The sequence below is a fragment of the Tamandua tetradactyla genome, chromosome 1 (assembly GCF_023851605.1).
Source record: "Tamandua tetradactyla isolate mTamTet1 chromosome 1, mTamTet1.pri, whole genome shotgun sequence".
Classification (NCBI taxonomy): Eukaryota; Metazoa; Chordata; class Mammalia; order Pilosa; family Myrmecophagidae; genus Tamandua; species Tamandua tetradactyla.
Genome location: NC_135327.1, coordinates 98,920,130 through 98,944,472, shown reverse-complemented (window position 1 = coordinate 98,944,472; position 24,343 = coordinate 98,920,130). Strand labels below are relative to the sequence as shown.

At 37.4% G+C, this 24,343-nt stretch overlaps 1 protein-coding gene across 1 annotated transcript in view; it reads left to right on the top strand.

Annotated features, from left to right (window-relative positions):
* Window positions 1-642: 642 nt before the first annotated feature.
* Window positions 643-24,343, top strand: part of PALS2 (protein associated with LIN7 2, MAGUK p55 family member) — a 134,849-nt gene continuing 111,148 nt past the window's right edge. Inside the window, 1 exon segment of the mRNA XM_077121522.1 lies at window positions 643-837. The gene's annotated coding sequence lies outside the window, so the exon portion shown is untranslated.

Sequence of the window (24,343 nt, the reverse complement as noted above, 5' to 3'; positions counted from 1 at the left end):
CCTGGCGGCGCCTGCGGCTGAGAGAGAAGAGCCACGACGGGCGTAGGGGAGCGGGGCGGCGGCGGCGCGGAGGCGGCCGAGGTGCGAGCCGGTGAGTTACGGAGGCCCCCACGCCGCTCGGGTAACGGTCTCGCCGCTCGGGAGCCGCCGCGCGCCGGGCCGGCCATTGGGCGTCCTGTTGCTCGTCGCCGCGCGCCACGCGGGGTCCCCGGCCTGCCCCGCCCCCTGGACACCTGGGCACGGGCGGGACCCTGGCTGGCTGCTTGGGCCAAGGAGAAGGCACGGAGGGGAGGGGCTGCTCGCCGCCCCCGGCCCGGCCGCGCGGGAGGGGCGCCGGGGACTGCGGGCTGGCGGGCTCGCGGGCCAGAGCGCGACAACGTGTCTGGCCCATGCTGCCGGCCGCCGCGCCCCGCGCTCCGCACACGCGGCCGGTGGGCTGCCCAAGCGCGTCCCCCGGGACCCGGTGGAGACCCGATAGCTTCCCGGCTGGGGTTAGGGTGCATGGGCACTCTCCGGGCCCGGGGCTCGGGCGCGGACCCCATCTGCGGCGCGATCAGCGTTACTGCGTGAATGGAGAGCGGCGCCGCGGGCGGTGTGACTGTGACTGACACCTTCGGGGTCTCTCCGAGAGGGGGCGATTTCTCCGGCTTCTCGCTTGTTCCCGAGCTCGGAGTTCTTCTGGGAGGAGGGCTTCTGCAACTACTGCTGCTACTTCCAGAGCACGAGACTCCAATTGTTTGGCCGGAGTGGTTGTGGGCCAAGCACACGCTGCTCCGGGGGCGTTCTTTGCTGAGGTGGTGCTTCCCAAGCTGAGTACATTTATCTGGAAACTGAAAGGTGCGGGGCCTTGGGGGAGGAGAGGGGTAGAGGGCCCGGGATCCGACCGTGTGTTGACAGGATGTGGATTGGTTAGTGGGTTTTTTTTGCAGAAGGACTTTTTAACACTTTATTGGGAGTTTAGTCTCAGTCCTACGAGCTCCTCGGATTACAGCTCGAGATTACATCCATTAAACTTCCATCATTCGGGGCGTGCGTTGGTGTGTGCGTTTCGAGGGGGAGGGAGGAGGTGGAGGACTGAAGGGAAGCTCAGAAAATTCTCCGTGTTACTTATAAACAGCCTGATAAGGTCAAACTAGCCACGTTTTACTCTTTCCTACGCCTTTGGGGATTATTGGAATTTTTCTTTATGCTTGAATTGTCTGACTTGTAATAATGACTCAGAGAACATTTGAGGTGCGTTAAAATGTTCTTCAGTTGGAGTATGACTTAGCAGCCATTTATGTCCATGAAATCTTTCAGATGGTCGTTTGGAAACTTTGATTCTTTTAGGCAAGGGTAGCAGTTGTTAATGTGGAGGTTGTTGCGGTACACAGGTATAACAACGTACCTCATGTAATATTGCCTTTTTTTTTTTTTAGGCGTCTACCGTGCGATTTGGCTAAGGAAGCAAGCCTGATTATAGTAGTCCCATTTGAGGCCTTATTACTGTAAACAGAGAACTTTTGTGTATTGTGTCATTTTTAGGTCGTTTGTATTTTAAATGTACCATATGTTTAAATACATATATGTTTGCATAATATGCTACTTTCAGGTCCGTATTTCTTTTATTCTAGTCAGGTTATATTATATACAAATGGCAACATTTTCAGTTGCTCTATTTTGTCCAATAGAAACTGCACGCTAAATATTTTTATGAAAAAACATTCAGATGTCTGGGTCTGTCCATATGTCCTTTTTGAATTGTTGCCAGTCAATCCATTTTCTACCTAGAACGTCAAAATAAATTATTTTAACATTCTAGATTAAATCAACACTGGAAAAATTAAGGTGCTTTAAAGTAAGTCTGGTAACTATGACAATTTTCCTTTTGTCCTTTAAGCTAGCTGTTGAATTTTTTTAAATGAATCATTTTTTTTTTAAATATTTGAGGGAGCAATTTCCTTTTTTCCCCTCTTCTTATTTCAGGCTGAAACCATTTCAGAAGACCATGTAACCTGCTCTTCTTGCTGCCTTCCTTCCTCTTCTCCCCTTTCTTTTTGGTTCAGAATACCCTAGCAAATCATGGTTGTGAGACTCTACTTGTTACCTTTTTAAAAAGCTGGTTTAAAATTGAAATTGCTTGTTTTTTTTTTTACCACTGTCCCTTTATATACTTTAGCATTTAATAATGAAAGATTAGGAGATGACAACAGGTGTTTTAATTAAATGCCTTTCATATTTTTGATGTCTAAGTGAGTAGTACCAGCAAATTATTGCTGAGAGAGTTGTAAATAAATACAGGGGTTAGTGCTGTTCAAAGGCCATATGATTGTAAAAACACCAAGATAGATATTGAAAGAGGCAAGAGAAACTGTTTTTACTTTTCACATCATTTACTGTAATATAAATTACCTAGTTCTGAGTGGTTTTTAAAAATTAGACATTAGCTGTATAATGCTGATGATAATTTTCCTTTCCAAAGTAATTCATTTGGTAAGTGACTAAATTTGTATCATAATTATCCTTAAGCTACTTGTAGTAAAGTTGGAAGGGATGTGCTACGATTTATTTTAGGAAGAATATATCTCTGCCCATTAGGCCAAAAAAAAAAAAAAAAAAACTGGCCTGCTTGAGAATCTTGTTAGTTATTCCTTAAAAAATTATACTTAGAAATATTATTCTAGTTTTCTTTTACCTTTAGGATCTTTCCTTCCAAAAATAGTCTCCACATTTATAACTATCATAAGAGCAGATAAGCACTAGAGATCTCTTTACTAATATGGTACTACTATTAAATTAAGGATTTTGTTTCTTAGTTGTATGGACCAGGTTTTGCTTAGAGTATTTCTGGTCAGTTGCAGAAGCTGCGTTGATTTTCCCACTCTTCCTGTTACTGGTATATGACCACTGGGGGGAGACTTTACAATTTAGGTTGACCATAAACCGTGTTCCCATAAACTGGCTGCTAATTATCCCTGGGCACTTTGCCAAACTGCTGGAAAGGTTTTGAGGAAGATGCACTCAGAATCAAGTCTTGATCAAGGTGTCTAATGACTTAATTCACACCAGACTTACTGTTATTAACAGTCTACTTTTTGGTGTAATGCTAAGTGGGCTAACTAAATATCTAAGTTAGTGAAAGATAAAATTCATGAACATATAGCTTTCAAAGATCTAATTTTACTTACATTACTCTTAGAAGCAATGTTTACTTGCTTAGTGTATACAGATATTTATTGTCTGGAAGAATATGGAGAGACCATTCTTTTCCAAGAGGTATACTAGAGCCAAACCTCTTCAAACACACTTGTTTCCTATTTAGTAAACTTGCAGAGGAGGAAATATTGAAGCAGGCCTTGTACCTAATTTGTTCATTTCACCACATAGGGGAAGTCTTCTGTTATCATAATAAAAGAGATGAGATTAATACCCACAACTCCGTTGATATTAAAGCTTACCAGGTACAGTTGTCAGAAGACTTTCCATTTCTTCTCTTCTGACAGTATTTTAACTTGTTAAAACCCAATTCAGTAATTGTGAGCTCCGTAAACAAAGAATGTGATGTTTACAGTATTTTATAAGTAATTTTTATGACCTTCCTTACATAGGCTAATATAATTCAAAGACTTAGTCTTGATCATGCTAATTCATTCACATAATAATATAGGACTGGGTTAGGAGTAGTTTCTATTACTCTGTCATCCTAGATTGTTCTCCTTTCCTTTAACATGGCTTTACATTTGTCCTAAAATACTTTTTTAAAAAGAAATTCATATTATAGCAGAATAAGTACTTTTGCTTAGGAAAATGTTCATTCTTGGCTAACCTCAGGATTGTGTCAAATACTTGGGAACAGTAGTTTCTAAAGGCTCATCTGTTAAAGTTTTCACTGAATGAAAGTAGAATGAGAATTAAAGACAATGTAGTGAGTTTTTCATAAGGTTCAAGTTATGCTCAAGTCATTATCATTAACTACTAGTTCCTATACATCATCCGAGCTCTCCTTACTTCACCAAGTTACATTTCTTCCTCTTAGATTTGTCATTCCTTTACCACTTCTTTCCAATTTCCTGTGAACATTATACTCTATCCATACTGCTCTTCTTTTTTATCCCTCAGAAATGCTATGGCTCATTCTTGACTTAGGGCTTTTGTACTCCCTGTTGCCTCTGCCTACAGTGCTTGTCCTAAGTCATTACATGACTGACTCTTTCTCATTTGAAGTCTCAGTTCAAATATCATCTTCCCACATGAGCATTCTAACCACCCTTCCAGATAGACACCATTAACATCTTCTCTCATCACCTTTTCTTATTTTCTGCAAATCATGTATCATTATCTGAAATAATTTTTTAAAAGTATTTTATTATCTGCATGTTCTCACTGGAATGTAAGCCCCATTATATAATCCCCTTCTCTTTTGTGTAATATTATATTTCAGGAACTTAGACTTGTTCTTGGGGCATAGCTGGCATTAAATGAATACCCCTCATATTAAAATCTGAGATTTGGTCCTCCCTGAGTTTTTAGTATTAAAATGTCCCTTTATGAAATAAGAATAGACAGTAGATACAAGTTGCTAATTTTTTACAAGTTCCTATATCATCATCATATTTTTATTGTCTGTTCAAGTATATATTTTATGCAAATGTATACATACATGTGTATGTATTTATACATATATATAGATAGATTTCTATATCTATATATAGAAAACGTTTTCTAATTGGTGTAAGCAAAGGGAGGGGGGTTGGATTTATTGTAAAGGTAGCTCTTGCAGTTCCAGGGCTGGGACTATAGGACTCCCAATGCCAGGACACAGTTCATCTTTTCTCTTTGCCCCTCACTGTGCATTTGCTTCTTTCCTTACCTTGCTGCAGGAAACTACTTCCTAGTCTTCTTAATGAAAAATAGGGCTACAAATAGCTCCTGAGTTTTTATGGTACCAGTTGGGGGCAACATGGAAAAGATCATCTAGCACCAATGCCTTCCCTGTTCAATGAACTGTATCACATTAGAACTTGGTTATATTCTCTGTAATCATGTGGAATGGAATTGAGTATACAACCCAGATAGGTGCCCCTTATGATAATTAATTTTTTCAAATATTTTCTTGACCAGTGCCCAAAAGACTCTCTTCCTCACTTTTTTATTTTGCTAGTTTATGAAATCTGAAGATCCAGAAAGCACTCTCCAGTGGATATACAAAAGAAATGCCCTTGCTTTCATGGAAGGAGTTTACAATTTGGTTAAGAAAGATAAAATATGTACATGAAGGAAAGAGACAATAAAAACATGATGATAATACAGAAACTGGTAAAAATATTAGCAACTTGAATTACATACAATGGCTAACTTCCTTAATATATAAAGAGTACCTACAAATCAGTAAGAAAAAAGACCAACTCTAAAGTGAACAAAGATCATGAATACATAAGCACTTTAAAGGTTCCGACACATTCATAATAAAAATACTGTAAATTAAAACTATGAGATAGCATTTTTGCCTATTAGATTGACAGATCAAAAAAGTTTAAGAATACTTTTGAAGAGGACAGAGATTAACAGGTGCTATTACATTGCTGGTGGAAATATAAATCAGTAGAATTTGGTGTGTTTGAAATTTATGACGAGCTGTAAGGTAAGCAGAACTATGTAAATTGATGTAAGTGTTTGGGTGATGGGGAGAGGGGCTAGCATAACTAATCTGAACATTAACTTGTATTGCTTTGTTTTTGGCTTTAGTCATAAAATATCCAGCATAGAGTAAAAGCAGGTAGGGTTTCTCCTTTCTACCTACCCCACCACTCAAGAGATAATATTTAGGATATCGTTTAGTTTCCCTTCCCAGATCATCCTTTCTTCTACCCTAATACTGCCGAAGTGTATCAGTCACTGAGATTTCTATATACTTTGTATCCTTCAGAGACTTGGCACTTTATTAGCTACTTAGTAACACTAAGTACAGCTTGAATTTAAAATGCATAGTAGTGTATTAACTTTCTGTAGAGCCAGTACAAAATTTTGTGCTTTCAGAAGAAATAGTCGTAAAAGCAATTTAGAATTTCACTTGATAAATGTACTTAATCAGAATAAATGGGCAAAAGAGCAATTTTTATAAATTTTTGTTTGTTATATAGCTTATTAATGAAACTTTACTTGTACATGTTTCCTTTGTCCTGTTGGTTGTTGTTATTTCTCAGTTGGGTTGGACAAATGTTATAAAAAGCTAGGGGAGAGCAGATGAAGATGCTTGGGACTTTTCTAGAAAAACTTTGAGAAAATGTGAGCAAAATGCTCCTCTGAGCACCAAGGGCTATATGTTTAGGAAAAGTGAGGGGTAAAGGAATAATTAGGAAAATTCTGTGGATGGAACCCAGAGGGTCTTCCTCTGTGGAGTTTTAACCTAAAAAAGCTGTTTAGATAGATGCGTCTGTCAAAAATTCTATATATAGTGTATGATATTTTATTCTGAGGTCATTTTTCCAGTGAAGTGACTCTGAAACAGGAGTTCACCCAAGTAGGCATTAGAGTCCTTTGGAGTCATCCCTCACCAAAGGATTTTGATTTAGTAGGTTTGGTGTGCAACAAGAGCATGTTTATGTTTTTAAGGCCCCCTGTTTGAATATAAAATAATGCATCCTACGAAATATTCTGATTAATAACCAAATTAATCAGGATAGCTTTTATGTTCCTATGTCATTTAGATAATTCTAACCCTAGAACTTGGACTCTCTCACCATTGTCTATAGCTTTCATCATTTTTATGTGTCTATATACATCTAATTGATTGCTATTGTATTGCTTACTTTATATTTTTCTTTGCCTTCTTGTTTCTTCTCTACTAATAACTACTTTTTTAGTAGTTTAGTAGTTTTCAGTTTTGCTTCCCCCAAGAAGCATCATTGACTGACCTCAACCATAATTTATTTTTTCGGTGCAGAACAAATTATAATAGCACTTAAGTAACTGGTATGTTCGCTTGTCATATAAGTGGCTTATTTATGTGTTTTCATTTATATGAGCCTTAGACGCATATGCCCAATTTTGTCATTTAAAAGTCCTTGTTTTTACCTCTCATTACCAAGAGGTTGGAGTTTAGTCATAGTTGGATTAGTGGCAGTAATGAATATTTTCTGTATTTCAGGAATTATGCCAAATGCTCTTCACACAGTATCTCATTTCCTCATCAACAGTTTTTTTAAAATAAAAATAAAACTCATATATGGTTATATTAGTTTCCCATGACTGTTTTAACAAGTTGTCACAAACTTGATGGCCTAAAACAACAACTATATATTCTCTCCGTTGTAGAAGCTAGAAGTTCAAAATCAATATATGGCTGAGCTCCTAGAGGCTCTAAGAGGGAATACATTCTTTGTCTTCTGCAAGTTCTGGTGGCTGTAGGCATTCCTTGGCCTGTGGCTGCATCACTTCAGTCTGAAAGGTCAGCATGCTCAAACTACTCTTTCTGTTCTGTCTTCACATAGCCTTGTCCTCTCTGTCTGTCTTTTATAAGGACACTTATGAAGGCATTTAGGGCCCACAGATGAACCAAGATAATCTATCACAGGATCTTTAAAGACCTTTTTTCCCAAATACAGTAACATTCACAGTTTTCAGAAATTGGGGGGAGGTACATTATTCATCCTATCCAATGATAATGAGTTCAAATGAATCAGAAATGTAGGGACTGGTATAAGTCTGATTTTTGCCCATTCTCCTCCTCCTCTTTCCCAGTCATTCTTGCTCAGCCTGGGGGCAATTTTGCTTCCCGTATCCTCCACTCAAGGGACATTTGGTAATGTCTGGAGACATATTTGACTGTCATTAACTGGAAATGGATTACTACTGGCATCTAAAAGGTAAAAGAGTCAGGGATGCTACAATCATTGCATGGAACAGCCCCTGTAAAGCCCAAAATGCCAGTAGTGCTGAGGTTGAGAAATTCTGCCCTAAAAATAATTGGGAACAGTTTCTTATGTATCATTCCATAGAAAATTTTATGCCTATATTAGTTTATATCAGGAGTAAAATCCTCTAATCTGATTTGATTAGGACTGGTGGTAGGTAGTTTTTAGTTAATTGAATGATTAAAATGAGGAGTCAAAAAATGGCCAAGTACCTTAAATAAGACCTTAAATAATATATATTGTTTTCTTAAAAATATAATATACATTCATGTACTATTCTTTTCTTTGAGTTTGGGTCTTCTGACTAGACCGCTGGGCATTATTGCTGATTACCAGCTTTGGTTTTATAAATGGAGTGAAAACTTAAAAATTAGAAGCAGTCTGAGTTTAGGATTCTTCTAGACTTTTATGACTCCTCAAATATTTATAGTTGTCTTGCTCATGCATAGTTATATAGTGTTTCAGTTTGCTAAAGCTGATGGACTGCAATATACCAGAAATGGACTGGCTTTTAACAATGGGGATGTATTAGTTTACAAATTTACAGTTCTGAGGCCATGAAATGTCCCAATTTAAGGCATCAACAGGATGGTACCTTCTCTGATGAAAGGCCGTTGGCATCCAGAGTTACTCTGTCACTTGGAAAGGCACATGGCTGGCATCTGCTGATCCTTTTCTCCTAGTTCTCTCTCTCTCCAAGCTTCTCTTTCCTTTATCTTCTCACAAAGGGCTTCAGTAAAGTATTAAAACCCACCTTGAATTGGAGGTTGAATCTCAATTGAAACAACCTAATCAAAGAGTCCTGCCCACAGTAGGTGTACACCCACAAGGATGGATTTAAAAAGCCGGGTCTTAATTCTGCAAATAAATTTACTACCCACTAGATCTCCCTAACAACATGGGATGTGGCACCCATGGATGAGATGTCATCATGGGGTTGAGCAAGCCTTCCTGACCAAAAGGGGGAGCAGAAATGAAGCGAAATTACATTTTAACCTCATTCTGGAGGTTATTCTTATGTATTATATAGATATTTCTTTTTAGTTTCTAGTGTATTAGAATAGCTAAAAGGAAATAACTTGAAACTGATGAACTGTAATCCGGTGGCCTTGATTCTTGATGATGATTGTACATCTGTATAGCTTTTACAGTGTGACTGTGATTGTGAAAACGTGTCTGATGTTCCCTTTATCCAGTGTATGGGCAGATAAGTAAAAAAATAAAGGCACACACACACACACACAAATAATGGAAAGGTATATGGTGTGGGATGTATTGGATATTCATTTTTATTTTTATCATTTTTTTTTGGAGTGATGAAAACATTCTAAAATTGATTGTGGTGATGAATGCACAACTATATTATGATGCTGTGAGCCATTGATTGATTGTAGTAAATTTGCATTAAAAAAAAGTTTCCCCTTGTGTAGAACATGGCCTTTCCTTCTGTGTATAAAAGCTCCAAACTACCACATATAGCAATTTGACTTTGTTTTTTCATTTGATTTCTTTGGGACTTTTCGAAACATTCAACTTGATTTTCATATCAAGAACAATTGCAATTCTTATGATCTGGTATCACATACTGTATATAATACATATAAAGAAAAAATTCCTTTTTTGAAGAAAAAAAATAATGGCACTCTTATGTATTGGGAGTTTTACTCCCAGTTATTGCTCATTTGAATAACCCCTGATCTGGTGTTGAGGGTTAATGTCATGGTTGCTTCCGAATTCTTGGATGCTTCAGAAAATTTTTGGTACTATAATGACAAAGTTTATAAGTTATCTGTGAAATATAACTGTAAGTACTTTGTTGATATTACCAGCTAAACTTTTCTATTTATGGAAATACTTTTTTAAATTAATTAAATATTATTTGAAGTTTTACCTTTTAGCGAAATAATATTTTCTTCACTGCTTCTTATATACTAAATGATAAATCCCTTGAAATTAGGTACTTTATTTTATTTTCCTTCTCTGCATAATAGGAGTGCGGAACTGTTGGAGAACTGAGTTGTAATCTTAGTTTTTCTCCCTTCTAGCTTTTTTAACTTTGTTCAGGAAAAGTAACTCTATTTGGTACAGATTATAAGTATTGCTGGTAGGGAGTTTTGGTATTACTGCTGAGCTCAATATCTGTAAAATAGGAATAATTAATGTTTACCTTATAGATTTGTTGCAAGACTTCAATTGAATAATATAAGTAGAAATATCTAACACAGAGTCTTGTACATTTTAAATGCACAGTAAATGTCAATGTTCTTTCCTTTTTCTACATTCTGGTACAGTTATATGTACAGTAGATGGTACTTTTTGCATTCTGTGAAGTTCATACAATCATTTTTTCCTCTTGTTTGACCCCCAAAGTCTACAAAAGTAAGTTATGTTTAATAATATTGCATTTTGTTTTAAGGGAGGAAAATGACCATAGTTGTAATATGTCCACATGGTTCATTATCACATGATATGTGATGAATGTGGCTGCCTTCAAGTAGTTTTGTACTCCTTTTTTTTAACTAGAATAATTATATCTGTGTGTGTGTGTATGTATATAATGTTTTCTGTAAGTTCAACTTTAGTTATATAAAATGATTTGCTTTTTTATTAATTTAATTTACTTTTTCTGGGACTTTGGAATTAGACATAGATAACTGAGTGGAGACATTTAATTCATAGAAGTTATTTATTTTATAAGTTAAATCATGCATATTTTTATATAAGTTGATTCAAATATTTCTCATTTTTTTCTTTTTTAGAAGATAGAATAAGTGAAGACTTTTAAGAACATTGGAATATCTTGTGAGACTAATAGGAAAAGAAGTCACATGCCCTTGCCAGTCTCTAGGGTTAAGTTCTTGAAAACCCCAAGGGAAAGGAATTTTCATGACTGTGGGCAAATAAGGTTAAGGAGACTGAAGTTGTCTATAAATCTTTACAGAGATTTTATGTGCACCTAATAAAAAAGATTAAATAAAATATTTAATCAAATTATCAATACCATTTTCTGCTTTCAATTTGGAAATATCAGATACTTTACAGTTAGTTTCCATTTATCATTTCTTTCTTGAAAAAAATAAACTTTGCAGGATTTTTAAGCTAGAAAAGAAAAGTGTCATAGATCCTAAGAGGCATTTTTTTTAGGGTGGCTTCCTATTGGAAGTCTTCCTTATTTTCACTTGAAAGTTACTGACCCAACCTCTGGTTCCAGTTGTCGTTCTAGATACAGCATAACTTGGATGTTTGAGATAAAAAATAAGCTTTTAGTAACCATTATAAAACTCAGTTTGCTATACATGAGTGGGTATTTATAATTCATTTCTACCCATGAAAACTTTATGCCAGTACTCATTAGAACATAACCTAACGGAATGCTGATTTGGCACTCTCTGTCCTTTTTATTCTCATCCCTATTCTGTCCTTTTGAACAGACTGCAGTTCTAGATTGAAAGCTAAATTTGTTTTATCTTTGTTTCTGTTATCTCTTATAGAAGACTGCGCTGCAAATATCTCCTTCTATTTTCTCTTTATTTCCCTTTATTAACTTCCATATCTATAGTTTTTTTTTCAACAGAATATCTCCAAAAAGAACAATTTAGGATAGGTTCCACTCAACTAGAAATTTTTACAAAAAGTAAATCTATGTATACTGCACTTTCACACAATAAGAGGGTTACTTTATATAATTCACTTGAGGGGAACAAACTGTCTTTGTATCTCCCCAGCCAAGCATTGTCCTGTAAATCTAGGCTATGTTTAATATTTGTTTATTTATGAATAGATTAGGAAACCACACAAACTAACCTATAGGTTTTTTTGTTTCTTTTATCATGTGCCACAGGCCGTGAATTCTGTAAGAGTTCAGGAAAAGACATTCTCATTTGTAGAGGGAGACTGCTAGCCATTCAACTAAATTAGTTTTGAGATGAGTTTTAAGATCCCCTTTTAGCTCTGAAATCATGACTTCACGTATTCAAGAGGTTGAGACATAAATTGGTTAAGAATTGAAAAGACAAAGGAAAATGTATTCCCAGATGGGGTAACAAGAACAAAAGCATTTCGGTGAGAATGAAGTGTGTGGTTGTGTATACAGGAAACAGAAAAGATCGATTTGGTTAGAAGAGAGAGTTTATATTGGATAAGAAAAGTAAATTGGATTGAACTGATGGAAAGCTACATTTTAAGAAAAGAAGTTTAAATATTTCCAGGTGAGAGAGAACCATAATTTTTTCTAATGCAGTTTTGTCATTAAAATATTTTATTATGATTGGGTGTGATAGCCTTATGTTGAGTGAACTACAGTAAAGAAGAGAGTAGTAGAAAGAGGTGTGTAGTGATAATTTGAAGGTGAGGTAACGAGAGCATAATGACAGTGATGATGGGAAATGGAGAATAAGAGATGAGTGTAAGGGAACTTTGAATTCACCAATGGCAAACCAAATGACATATAGAGGTGTTGAGAAGTCTTCAAGGGATTCCTAGGCTAAAGGTAGTTCCTCAGGGGTTAGGAGTCTCCCCAAGATCCTACTCTTTTCCCAAGACAAGTCCTGGTCTTATTTTAAGGGTTCTTTTAGGTTATTTTATTTTACTAAGTTATTATATTCCCTGGATTTTAGCAGATTATTCTCAACTATATTTGACACCTTTACTATTACTTAAGGATGAGAAAGTCTTTTGAGACTGTTTACCTAGATGTTAATTTGGGAGTCACATTTTATTTATCCATGCGTGATGAACTATTAACTACCAAAGGAAAGGTATTTGCAGTAATGATGGTGGATGAACTGTATAGATACTGTATAGGGGAGGTGAGAGAGAAAAGAACTGTTGAAAAAGGGAAACTTTGAAAATGAAGATACCAATAGAAAAGTGATAAGAATATTAAGCAAGAAGTATTAAAACATTTTAAAAGCATTTCAAATGCCTGACAGAATCAGAGCAATGTTAGATATTGTGAGGAAATGTGGCAAGTGTGTGATTTGATTTTTATCAGAAAGCCAATGTAAATGATGGTTTAAAAAAATGTCAAAGAGGTGGGCTCTTTGACTTTATTCAAGACCTCTGGGACATCCAGCTAATATTTATTTATAGTTCATAATATTTAGTTTGTTAATACTTATTGAGTTCTTATTGTGTGCTGATCAGTCAAGCTAAGAAGCATGAAAAGTCATTTAATTTTATTTATTCTTCACTATGACTAATTGAAGGAGGCACTGTTGTTATCTTCACTTAACAGATGAAGAAAATATGGCACAGAGAGGAAAATAATGGACTCAGAGTCACAACTAAGTGGCAGAGATGGAATTTGAGCTCAGGTACTGTCACTGAAAAGCCCAATTATTATGAAACATTTACTCTGCAAGGGAGAAAAGTGGAGTGATCTTGCTACTAGAAATAACTGTATTAGCTTGGTGTATTCTTTTGTATTTAGACTATAAGGATGGTACTTGAAGGGAGCAGTTTTGAACCCCAAGGGACATTTGGTCATTATTTTCACAACTAGGAGGAGGATTATTACTGGAATCTAGTGAATAGAACTCAGGGACACTGCTAAACAATGCATAGGACAGTCCCCACACACAAAAAGAATTAATCTGGCCCCAAATGTCTGTAGTGCCAAGGTTGAGAAACTCTGGAATATAGAGTAGGCAAGTTCTCCCTTGGGCACTTTTGGACACCTAGTCAGTTTCTTCTTTTACTCTATGGTTAGTTACCTTTCTTCTTTTATGTTTCTTCCAACAGCTTATAACAACAATTGATTATTATTATTTTCTTATCGTGAGAGTGTATCTTAGATACTTTGATTCATCATCTTCTCTTAATAGTGGCTTTTTTCACCTAAGTTTATTACTTATGTTCACTTCTTTTTCTTTTAACTTTTTTTTGTTGTATAGTATAACATATATACAAAGCAAAGAAATAAATAAGCAATAGTTTTCAAGGCACTCTTCAACAAGTGGTTACGGAACAGGTGCTAGAGTTTGTCATGGGCTACCATACGACCCTCTCATATTTTCCTTCTAGCTGTTCCAGAATGTAGGAGGCTAGAGGGCTTAAATAGTTTTTTATCATCACAGTTGACTTTTTTCCCCTCTTTTTTTGTGAAAAATAACATCTGTACCAAAAAGCTATAAATTTCAAAACACATCACCAAATTAGTTGTAGAACATATTTCAGACTTTCACATGGGTTACAATTTCACAATTTTAGGTTTTTTACTTCTAGCTGCTCTAAAATACTGGAGACTAAAAGAGATATCGGTTTAATGATTCAGCATTCATATTCATTTGTTAAGTCCTATCTTCTATGTATAATTCCACCATAACCTTTGATCTTTCCATCCCTCTCCTTAAGGGTGTTTGGACTATGGCAGTTCTAAATTTTTGATATTGGAAGGGTCTATCACTAATAAGGGGTAGGGAGATGGAACTATCTGATGTTCTGGAGAGGCTGGGCTAGGTTTCAGGAGTTACCTGGACCAGGGACCCGTCTGGAGGTTGTAGGTTTCTGGCAGGTTACTCTAGTGCCTGGAACCCTTGTGGAATCTTTTATATTGCCCTAAGTGTTCTTTAGAATAGGTCGGAATGGTCCTGGTTGGGAGTTGGCAGGTTATGACAGGTAGCTTGCAAAAGAGCAACCTCCAAAGTAGCCTCTTGTCTCTATTTGGACTCTCTCTGCCACTGATACTTTATTAATTATACTTCTTTTCCCCCTTTTGGCCAGGATGAAATTGTTGATCCGACGGTGGCAGATGTGGATTCATCCCTGGAAGTCATCTCCCACGTCTCCAGGGAGACTTTCGCCCCTGGATGTCATGTCCCATGTAGCAGGGAGGGCAATAATTTCACTTGCAGAGTTGGGCTTAGAGAGACTGAGGCCACATCTGAGCAACAACAGAGGTCCTCCATAAGTAACTCTTAGGCATTCCTATAGGTAGTGTAAGCTTCTCCACTACCTAAATAAGCTTCACAAGAGTAAGCCTCATGATTGAGGGCATGGCCTAATGTGCTTCAGGATTATGTGTTCCTAAAGTTTGACACAGTATCAGGGGATTCCCTAATGGTAAGGTTTAATAGTTCCATGGTCTTTCTCCCCTCCCTCCTGGGACTTTGCCAATACTTTTTGATTATCTGCTTAATAAACTCTAGGATGTTTCTAGGCATTACAATAATCTATACAGGGTTAAGAGACCTCTCTTATTTTGTGCTTCCTGTGTTTCAGTTGTTCAAATGAACTATACAGATAGGTTGGATTAGATTATGCACTACAGAAAATTTCAGTTCCAGATCAAATAAACCTTTCTTCCACTGGTCTCGAAGAGTATGTGTGGTTCTAAAATACGGACACTGTTTTCCTTACCCCTGTGTTCTGAATTACTTTAACCCCTGAAGAATGTTCAGCTTCATTCTTACCTCTAAATATCCGGTTACATATATAAAACAGCCCCTCAAAATCCAGAAATAATAATCACCACTCCAGACTTAATGTGTCCGCTCTAAAAGCTTACAATATAGGCCCCTGTTTTCTTATAAGCATTTTCTAAAGGTGACCATACCATTGTTGCTTTTTTGTTTCTGACTTATTTTGTGTCACCAAATTTCCCAAATGTTCATTTACATTTCAGGCCTCATGACATTGTTCCTTTTTGTAGCAGCACAACCCTCATTCATAAGTATACACCTTCGTTCGCCAATCTACTTCTCCGTCAGTGCGTCCTTCAGCCAACTGCATTCACCAGGCATAATGTGTAGGGCCCAAAGTCCACAGTTAATCAAAATTCTTTATTTTAGATAATTTCATTGTTCCCAAGAGAAAGAAAACCAATAAACACACCCTCACCGAATAGGAAATCTAAACCTCCTCATAACTCTTGTCCCTCTCCCCATTGTTAACCTCTGCTTTGCGGTGATTGTGCTGATGGTTTACTTTTGAATATAGCTCATAGCATGTAATAGCAGTTTTCCCCCTGTACCTTGAACTTAAACACTCTTTATACTAGAATTGTATCTTTGAAGTAATTCTTACAAGAACTCATTCATGTTTCCAGTGTGAATCAGTGGGGCACGTAGGTCTATACAACCCCTTTCAATCTTGTTCATCTACAATATGGTAATATTACTTCCAGACCCACTAGAGAATCACCTTCCTTCCTGTCTATTCACTTACACTGAAATTCAGCCTCCTTAGTTAACTGTTCACCCATCTCTAGCTTATATATCTCTAAGTCCCTTGTATTCTGTGTCATAAGCCTCTGATTATACCTTTATGTTGGTCATAAAAGTGGAATCATACAGGATCTATCCTTTTGTGTCCAGCTGATTTTGCTCAGCATTATGTCCTCATCTATCTTGTTATGTGCTTCAGGATGTCATTTTGTCTTACTTGCTGCATAATATTCCATTGTATGTATGTACCAGATTTGATCTAATATACATAATATTCCATTGTATGTATATACCAGATTTGATCCACTCCTCTGTTTATGAGCATTTGGTTAGTTTCCCTCTTTTGGTGATTGTGAATAATGCTGCTATGAACACTCGTGTGCAAATGTCTGTTTGTGTCGTTGCTTTCAGTTCTTCTGGATGTATACAAGTAGTGCTATTGCTGAATCATAAGGCAACTCAATATTTAGTTTCCTAAGGAACAGCCAAACAGTCTTCCACAGTTGCTACACCATTGTACATTCCCACCAGCAGTGCAAAAGTGTCCCAGTTTTTCCACATCCTCTCCATCATTTGTTTAATAGCAGCTATTTTTACAGATGTAAGGTGGTATCTCATTGTAGTCTTGATCTGCATTTCCCTTATAGCTGATGAAAGTGAGCATCTCTTCATTTGCTTTTGAGCCATCAATATTTGCTCTTCAGAAAAATACGTTTTCATATCTTCACCCCATTTTATTGAGTTGTATGATTTCTTTGTATATACAGGAAATCAAACCTTTGTCTGATATGTGATTTCCAAATATTTACTCCCATTGAATGGACTGCTTCTTTACCTTTTTTACAAAGTCTTTTGAGGTGCAGAAGCATTTGATTTTGAGGAGTTCCCATATATCTATTTTTCTTTTGTTGCTTGTGCTTTGGATGTAAAGTTTAGGAAGCTACCTCCTATTACTAGGGCTTGAATATGCTTCCCTACATTTTCTTCTAGAAACTTTATGGTGCTAGTTCTTATATTTAGTTGTTTGATCCACTTTGAGTTAATTTTTGTGTTGGGTCTAAGATAGGTGTCCTCTTTCATTCTCTTGTCTATTTTTATCCAGTTCTTCCATGCCCAATTATTGAAGAGACTATTTTGTCCCAGTTCAGAGGATTTGGGGGCCTTGTCAAAAATCAGGTGACTGTAGGTTTGGTGGCTATTTCTGCACTCTCGATTTGATTCCATTAGTCAGTGCTTCTATCATTATGCCAGTACCATGCTGTTTTGACCACTGTGGCTTTATAATAGGTTTTAAAGTCAGGGAGTATTAATCCTCCCACTTTGTTCTTTTTTAGGATGCTTTTAGCTATTCGAGGTCTCTTTCCCTTCCAGATGAGTTTGGTAGTTAGCTTTTCCACATCTTCAAAGTAGGTTGTTGGAATTTTGATTGGTACTGTGTTGAATCTGTAGATCAGTTTGGGGAGAGTTGTCTAGTTTGTTGGTGTATAGTTGTTCAGGTATCCACGTATGATTTCTTTTATTGCTTCAGGCTCTGTTGTAATGTACCTGTTCTCATTTCTGATTTTGTTAATTGCATCCTCTCTCTTTTTTTTCTTTGTCAGTCTTGCTAGTGGCCCTTCAATTTTATTGATTTTCTCAAAGAACCAACTCTTAGTTTTATTGATTCTTTCTATTATTCTTTTGTTCTCCTGTTCACTTATCTCTGCTTTAATCTTTGTTATTTCTCTTCTCCTATTTGCTTTGGGGTTAGTTTGCTGTTCTTTCTCAAGTTCCTCCAGGTTTGCTGTTAAGACCTCAATTTTTGCTCTTTCTTGTTTTTTGATATAGGCATTTAGGGCAATAAATTTCCCTCTCAGCACAGCCTTTGCCACATCCCATACGTTCTGATAAGTTGTGTTCTCATTTTCATTCATCTCCAAATAGCTATTGATTTCTCCAGCAATTTCTTCTTTGACCCACTGGTTGTTTAAGAGTGTGTTATTTAATCTCCATGTATTTGTGAATATTCTCGTTCTTTGGTGGTTATTGAGACCCAGCTTCATCCCATTGTGATCAGAGAAAGTGCTTTGAATAATTTCAGTATTTTTAAATTTATGAAGACATAGTTTGTGCTCCAGCATATGACCTATCCTGGAGAGTGCTCCATGAGTGCTAAAGAAGAATGTATAACCTTGTGCTTTGGGGTGCAATGACCTTCTATGTCTGTTGGGTCAAATTCATTTATCAAGTTATTTAACTTCTCTGCTTCCTTGTTGATTCTCTGTCTGGTTGTTCTGTCTATAGAGGAGCGTAGTGTATTGAAGTTTCCTACTATTATTGTTGAAACATCTATTGCTCCCTTCAGTTTTGCCAATGTCTGTCTTGTGTACTTTGGAGCTCCATGATTGGGAGCATAAACCTTTATGATTGTTATATCTTCTTGGTGAATTGACCCCTTAATTAGTATATAATGTCCTTCTTTGTCTCTTATGATGTCTTTACATTTAAAGTCTATTTTGTCCGATATTACTATAGCTACCCCTACTTTCTTTTGGTTACAACTTGCATGTAAAATCTTTTTCCATCCTTTCATTTCAATCTATTTGTACCCTTGTGTCTAAGATGAGTCTCTTGTATGCATCATATAGCTGGATTATGTTTCTTAATCCATTCTACCAATCTGTATCTTTTAATTGATAAGTTTAGTCCTTTAACATTCAAAGTTATTACTGAAAAGGTGTTTGTTGATTCCACCATCTTATCTTTTTTATTTTATTTGTCAGATCTATATATTCTTTTCCCGCTTTTTCTTTGTATTCTTTAAATTACCCTTAGTGGTAGTCTTCAATTCTGTGCCCTCCTCCAGACCTCCCTCTCCTATCTTTTTTTTTTTTTTTTCAGCTGGGAGAATTCCTTTTAGTATTTCTTGTAGGCCCAGTCTCTTGTTGACACATTCTTTCAGCACTTCTTTGTGAAAACTTTAAACTCTCCCTCAATTTTGAAGGACAGTTTGGCTGAATACAGAATTCTTGGCTAGAAGTCTTTCTCTTTCAGGATCTTGACTGTATCGTACTACTGCCTTCTCGCCTCCAGGGTGTTAGTCGAGTAGTCTGAACTCAGTCTTATTGGGTTTCCATTGTATGTAGTAGATTGTTTTTCTCTTGTCACTTTCAGGATTTTCTGCTTCTAGTCAACATTTGACAGACTAATTAGTATGTGCCTTGGGGAAAGTGTATTTGGATTTATTCTGTTTGAAGTTCTTTGGGCTTCTTTAACTTGTATATTTATGTCCTTTATGAGGGTTGGGAAGTTTTTCCCCATTATATACTCAGCTACTGTTCTTAGCCCTTTACTCCTCTCTTCTCCTGGGATACCAGTGATTCTTATATTTGTGTGTTTTGTGTTTTCTATCATTTCCCTGTGTGCCCATTGAGTTTTCTCCATCTTTTTTGCCATTTTCTGTTTTGAGTCTTCAAAGTCAATTATCCTGTCCTCTATGTCACTTATTCTTTCTTCTGTCACTTCAAATCTGGTGTTGTGTGCCTCTAGTATGCTTTTTGTTTGGTCAGCAGAGTCTTTAATCTCTGTGATTTTTGCTATTTCTCTATTTATACTTTCAAATTCCTCCTTGTGCTCTTCCACAGTCTTCTTGATCTCCTGTATGTCATTTGCTATCCCGCTTAGCTTATTAATTAGAGTTTTATGAACATCTTTGATTAGTTGTTCTAATGTCTGGGTCTCGTCTGGGGTCTTAATTTGGTCATTAGGCAGGGCTATATCTGTCTGCATTGTGGTATGCTTAGTGATCTTCTACTGTCTTTGTGGCATGTAAATATCTTGATTGATTTACTTTGGGAGTTGGTTTCTTTCAGTAGTCTGAGTTCTTGTGTTTGCAGGATGGTTGTACAGTAGGGAGGAGGACACGGAGTGGAGCACTCAGTACAGTGATTTGTTTCAGGGCACGTGTGGGCGCAGGTTGGGGGTGTTAATGCTGATACTTGTGAACATGGGTGCCCAGCAGACAGGGAGGATGTAGCTGTGTGGGTGCACCGGTTTGGGGGGCATAACCCTGGTGTGCGCTGTTCTAAGTCATGGGGCTCTTTTTGCTCATGTGTAGAGCTGCAGGAGCAGGTCAGCATTTTGCTTCGTGGATTGGCAGCAGCTGTGACCCATCTGCGCAGGTTGGCACTTTCTCAAAGCTGGGAAGTGAGGCTGAGGGCTGTTGCCATGTGCGGTTCTAGCACTACTGTAAAGTGCGGTTCCCAGAGCTAAATGACGTGATTGGGGGCCTGTGCGCATGCGTGGGCCTAGGAGTGCCGTAAACGGATGCACTGAGTTCAGGGGGTGGGGGATGGTATGAGGCTGTGTGACACTATTAGCGGAGGGCAGGGGTAGCCTAGGTGTGGAGATTAGTGCCTACAACCTTTAAGTGCTGGCAATAGCCTACAGGGAACAGGGAGGGGAGGTAGTACTCGGAAGGTGTGCAGGAGAGGTGTATTGCGCTGTACTTGGGGTGGGGGGGTGGGGCAGGTATGTGCACTGGGCACTGATGGGGTTGGGGGCACCTGAGGTGATGGGGTTCAGTTGTGTGGGGTGTGGGGTGAGTCACTGGTCATGGGGCTGTACTGATGAGGGTAACGCTCCCCAGGAACGTGGCCTGACTTACTTCCTAGTCCCATCTTCCCATCTATGCACTCCTGCGGGCTCTGAGGCTCCACACCTCCACACCAGGCTCTAGCTTCCTGCCTCTCAGTTCCTCATCCTCTGCAACCAGGTCTGCCAGTTGTGGAGCGGAAGGCTCTCCCAGGTCATCAGCACTCCTGAATTGCCAACTTGGTTGCTCTCCTGTCCCTTCTTTAGCTTTTCTGTGGGGCAGGGTTAATCTTGAGCTACTCTAGTTGGCTATCTTCCTGGAAGTCTCCTTATATTCACTTTTAATAACTTAATTCTTGAAGGATGATCCTGCTTCCAAACTCTGGGGACCTCTTAATGTAATCTAAGTACTCTGTCTGTTCCTTTTGTTGTGATGCTTTTAAATGTGTTTCAAGGTGCCTCTTGGCACAGGTCTAGGTCAGTTTAGTTCTTGAGTCCAGGTTTTTTTTCTGACACTGTTTGAACCTGTTCTGATTTTCTTCAGTGTGCAAGAAGCTTAAATAAGATGGTTAATTTATAGAAAAAATATCTAGGACTTATTCTTTTAGAATAATTTTATCCCACCATAAAGAGTAAATGAATAAAGTCAATAAACAAATAGATCTTTACTGCCCTACATATAACAGCTACATATAAAAATGTTTTATTACAGTTTTATAATGGTAAATGAAAAATACAGATATTCTAGAGTTAAACAAGGTAAGCAAGGATTTTCTTTTGTTACTGTTAAATAGAATAACTTTCTGGCATATAAAGATAAAAGTTGAGTAAACATGTCCCTAGTGAAGAAAAGGGGACATTTGCCTTTAAAGAACCAGTTCATGTTTTTCCTTTACCCTCCATCAGTTTGATGTTGTCCTAAACATATTATTGGCCATTTGGTTTAGTATAAGTAACGTATGCCTCTATATGCTAACTGCTCTACTTACAATGAAGGGTTAGGAAGAGAAAGCAGAAGTAAACAGAAAACTGTTCTGTACATGAGCAGATGTGGTGCATCCAAATTGTATATATGTGTTTGTGTGTTGCATGTGTGTGAATGTATTGAGAATTTGGTATCTGTGTCAGACAAAGTTCTGGAGTAAAACGAAGGTTTTTTTTTTAGTAGGCACTTCCTGTTTGCTTTTAGTACACATCAGTTATATCCTTTTATTTTCCATTTTCAACTGTGCAAGTGTTTCATTAATTGTCCTCCCTGTAAATCCAAAACAGATCTGCCACATTGGTAGATTAGTTGTTAACAGTAGATTTTCATTAGTTTACTATGTGATATATTCTTGAACTGCACGGCAGAACCATTATACCACACCACTTCAAATTTACATGGTCATTGTTTTGACTTTGGCTCCTTCCTTCATTTTTTTGTCAGCCTTGAAAGGCATTGGTGTGTAGCTCCTACCTCAGAAGAGCTGTTTGGTCCTTACTATATGAACACAGAACCAGCATCAGTAAGACTGCTTCAGTTTTGGACATATTGTAGCTAAAAAATTTTTTAATGTTTGAAGAGAGGATTCTTCTGAGCCTAGGAATTCCAGCATAGTCAAGTGCCTTGTCTTTATCCTTGGTTCTCTGAACAAACCAGTTTATCGAGAGGGAAAGATTTATGTTGACTAAAGAACAGGACAGCTTCCCCCTCCAGCTATTTATTTATGGTAAATTTATTTTACCTTTAAAAGCTATTAATGTTACATAGTAAAACAAAGTTAAATTAGTACAGAAGAATATATGCACACTCACAGGTAAAAGTTTCTGTCCCAAGTCTTACGTTTTGGAGTTAACATTGCTAACAGTTTCTGATTTGGTTACTTTAGCAAAGTGTTTCTGAGCAATCCATAAATGGCATTTTGGCAGTATTATACTTCGCTCTATGGGATTGTTCTGAACTTAATGTTTAGTGCCCCTGTTCTCCACCACAGTCATTGGGAGAACCAAAATCCCTTCACACATTTCCAAATGCTTTTGAGATAAGGGATCGGTGCTTACCCTAGGTGAGAATATTACAATTTTCAAAAACATTCCTCTTTATGTAAGAGTTTTCAATTTTCCACAGTACTAATGACTCTGCTATAAAAGAAGAAAACTTGAGCAGCATACTTATACTGCTCAAGGGCAGAACTGTGCTTACCTCCAATGTCTTGGACTACAACATTTATAAATCTTCGCTTTCTTTTTATGATAATCTTGCCTTCTTGTATTTTTCAGTTACCTGTTATTTGTTTGAATGTTTTGTGATTTGGAATTGTGAGCTTAAAATGCTTGCTTAGGTAGCATTCAAGAGAATTCTGTACAGCCTGGTTAGAAAGTGTGTTATTCCAGAAATCTGGCTAAGGTTTTTCTTTGACACCTGTGGGAGCTACTAAGCTCACATTGTAATTTCTCTGCTTGGAGTCTTCTGAGCTGAGCAGGTATATCTGAACCCCATATACTTGATAACAGGTGGTGGTTACAGATTCTTAGGGGATATTTCCACCTCTAATATGGAATCCCAACTGAAGCAAGCAAATTTCCCTGTTGTCTTTTACAAAAGGGGGTTTAATCCTTCAAGTTCCCAGCTCTATTTGGAGGACTCTAATTTGCAGTTCTCCGTCTCAAGCATTTAGTTACTGAAATGGACATTCCAGGCCAATTATGACTTCAGTACTTGCTGACCAGCTTATTTTCTCTGTCATATTGACCCATGGGGATTTTCTTGTGAACTTAGTTTTGTAATTATTTAAAAGAATGTTTTTGGAATTTTTTTTTAGCATTTCCAGGCATTCTATAAGTGAGGAAGATTATTTTTGGATTATGCAGTCTACCTTTTCACTATACATGAAAGCCTCATTTATCTGCTTTCTTCGTTCTACGGGTTTCTTAAAATTTCTGGTTTGCTAATCCCTTTTTCTTTAATTTTTCTCCCACATCACTTCCAGTATTATTGCTGTTTTATTCTTTTTAAAGTTTCTTTTCCATCATTTCAGTAATACCTCAGAGGAAATAGAGATGTGTGCTCAGTTTCCCAGTTTAAGCTGTAAACATATCTAAAAATTTAGCTCTGAGCCAGTTAACACTGACATGAAAAGTAAATCTCTACAAATGCTTTTTCATTTAACTATGATATTTAGTTTTGAACTTTGGCTATAAAAAAGGTAAAGGGGTACAGGTGGAGAAGGAAATTCAGATCATTAATTATGTGATTGAACCAGGCCTCACTGAGGGCAGTGTGTAACTTGATTTACATGGAGGTCTTACCATAAATTCTAAATATATAGGGCAAATCACATTACAGCAATGAGAGACCAGAAAATATGCCATTTCTGTCTTCAGAGAGCCCGCAAATTTGGTGACAGACAGATATGTAAATTGTACTGTATGATAAGTGCTATATACTACAAATCTGCTAGAGTGGGTCAGGAAAAGCTTTCATTTGGGACAATTAAGATGAAGTTCTAGCAATATGAAGCAATAAATTTCAGAAACAGCGAATGGTCCTGCATGGGGCTGTAAGGAGGCACAAGAAAAGGTGTTTGGACAGTAAACATGGGTCAGATGTGAAGGCCCATATATCCTGCATTAAGGAATTTGAATTTTATAGGTGATGGTCCTGGGGAACTAGTGAATACCAAAGGGAGAAATATGGTCATATTTGTATTTTGGAAGGCTCACGTTGATGGT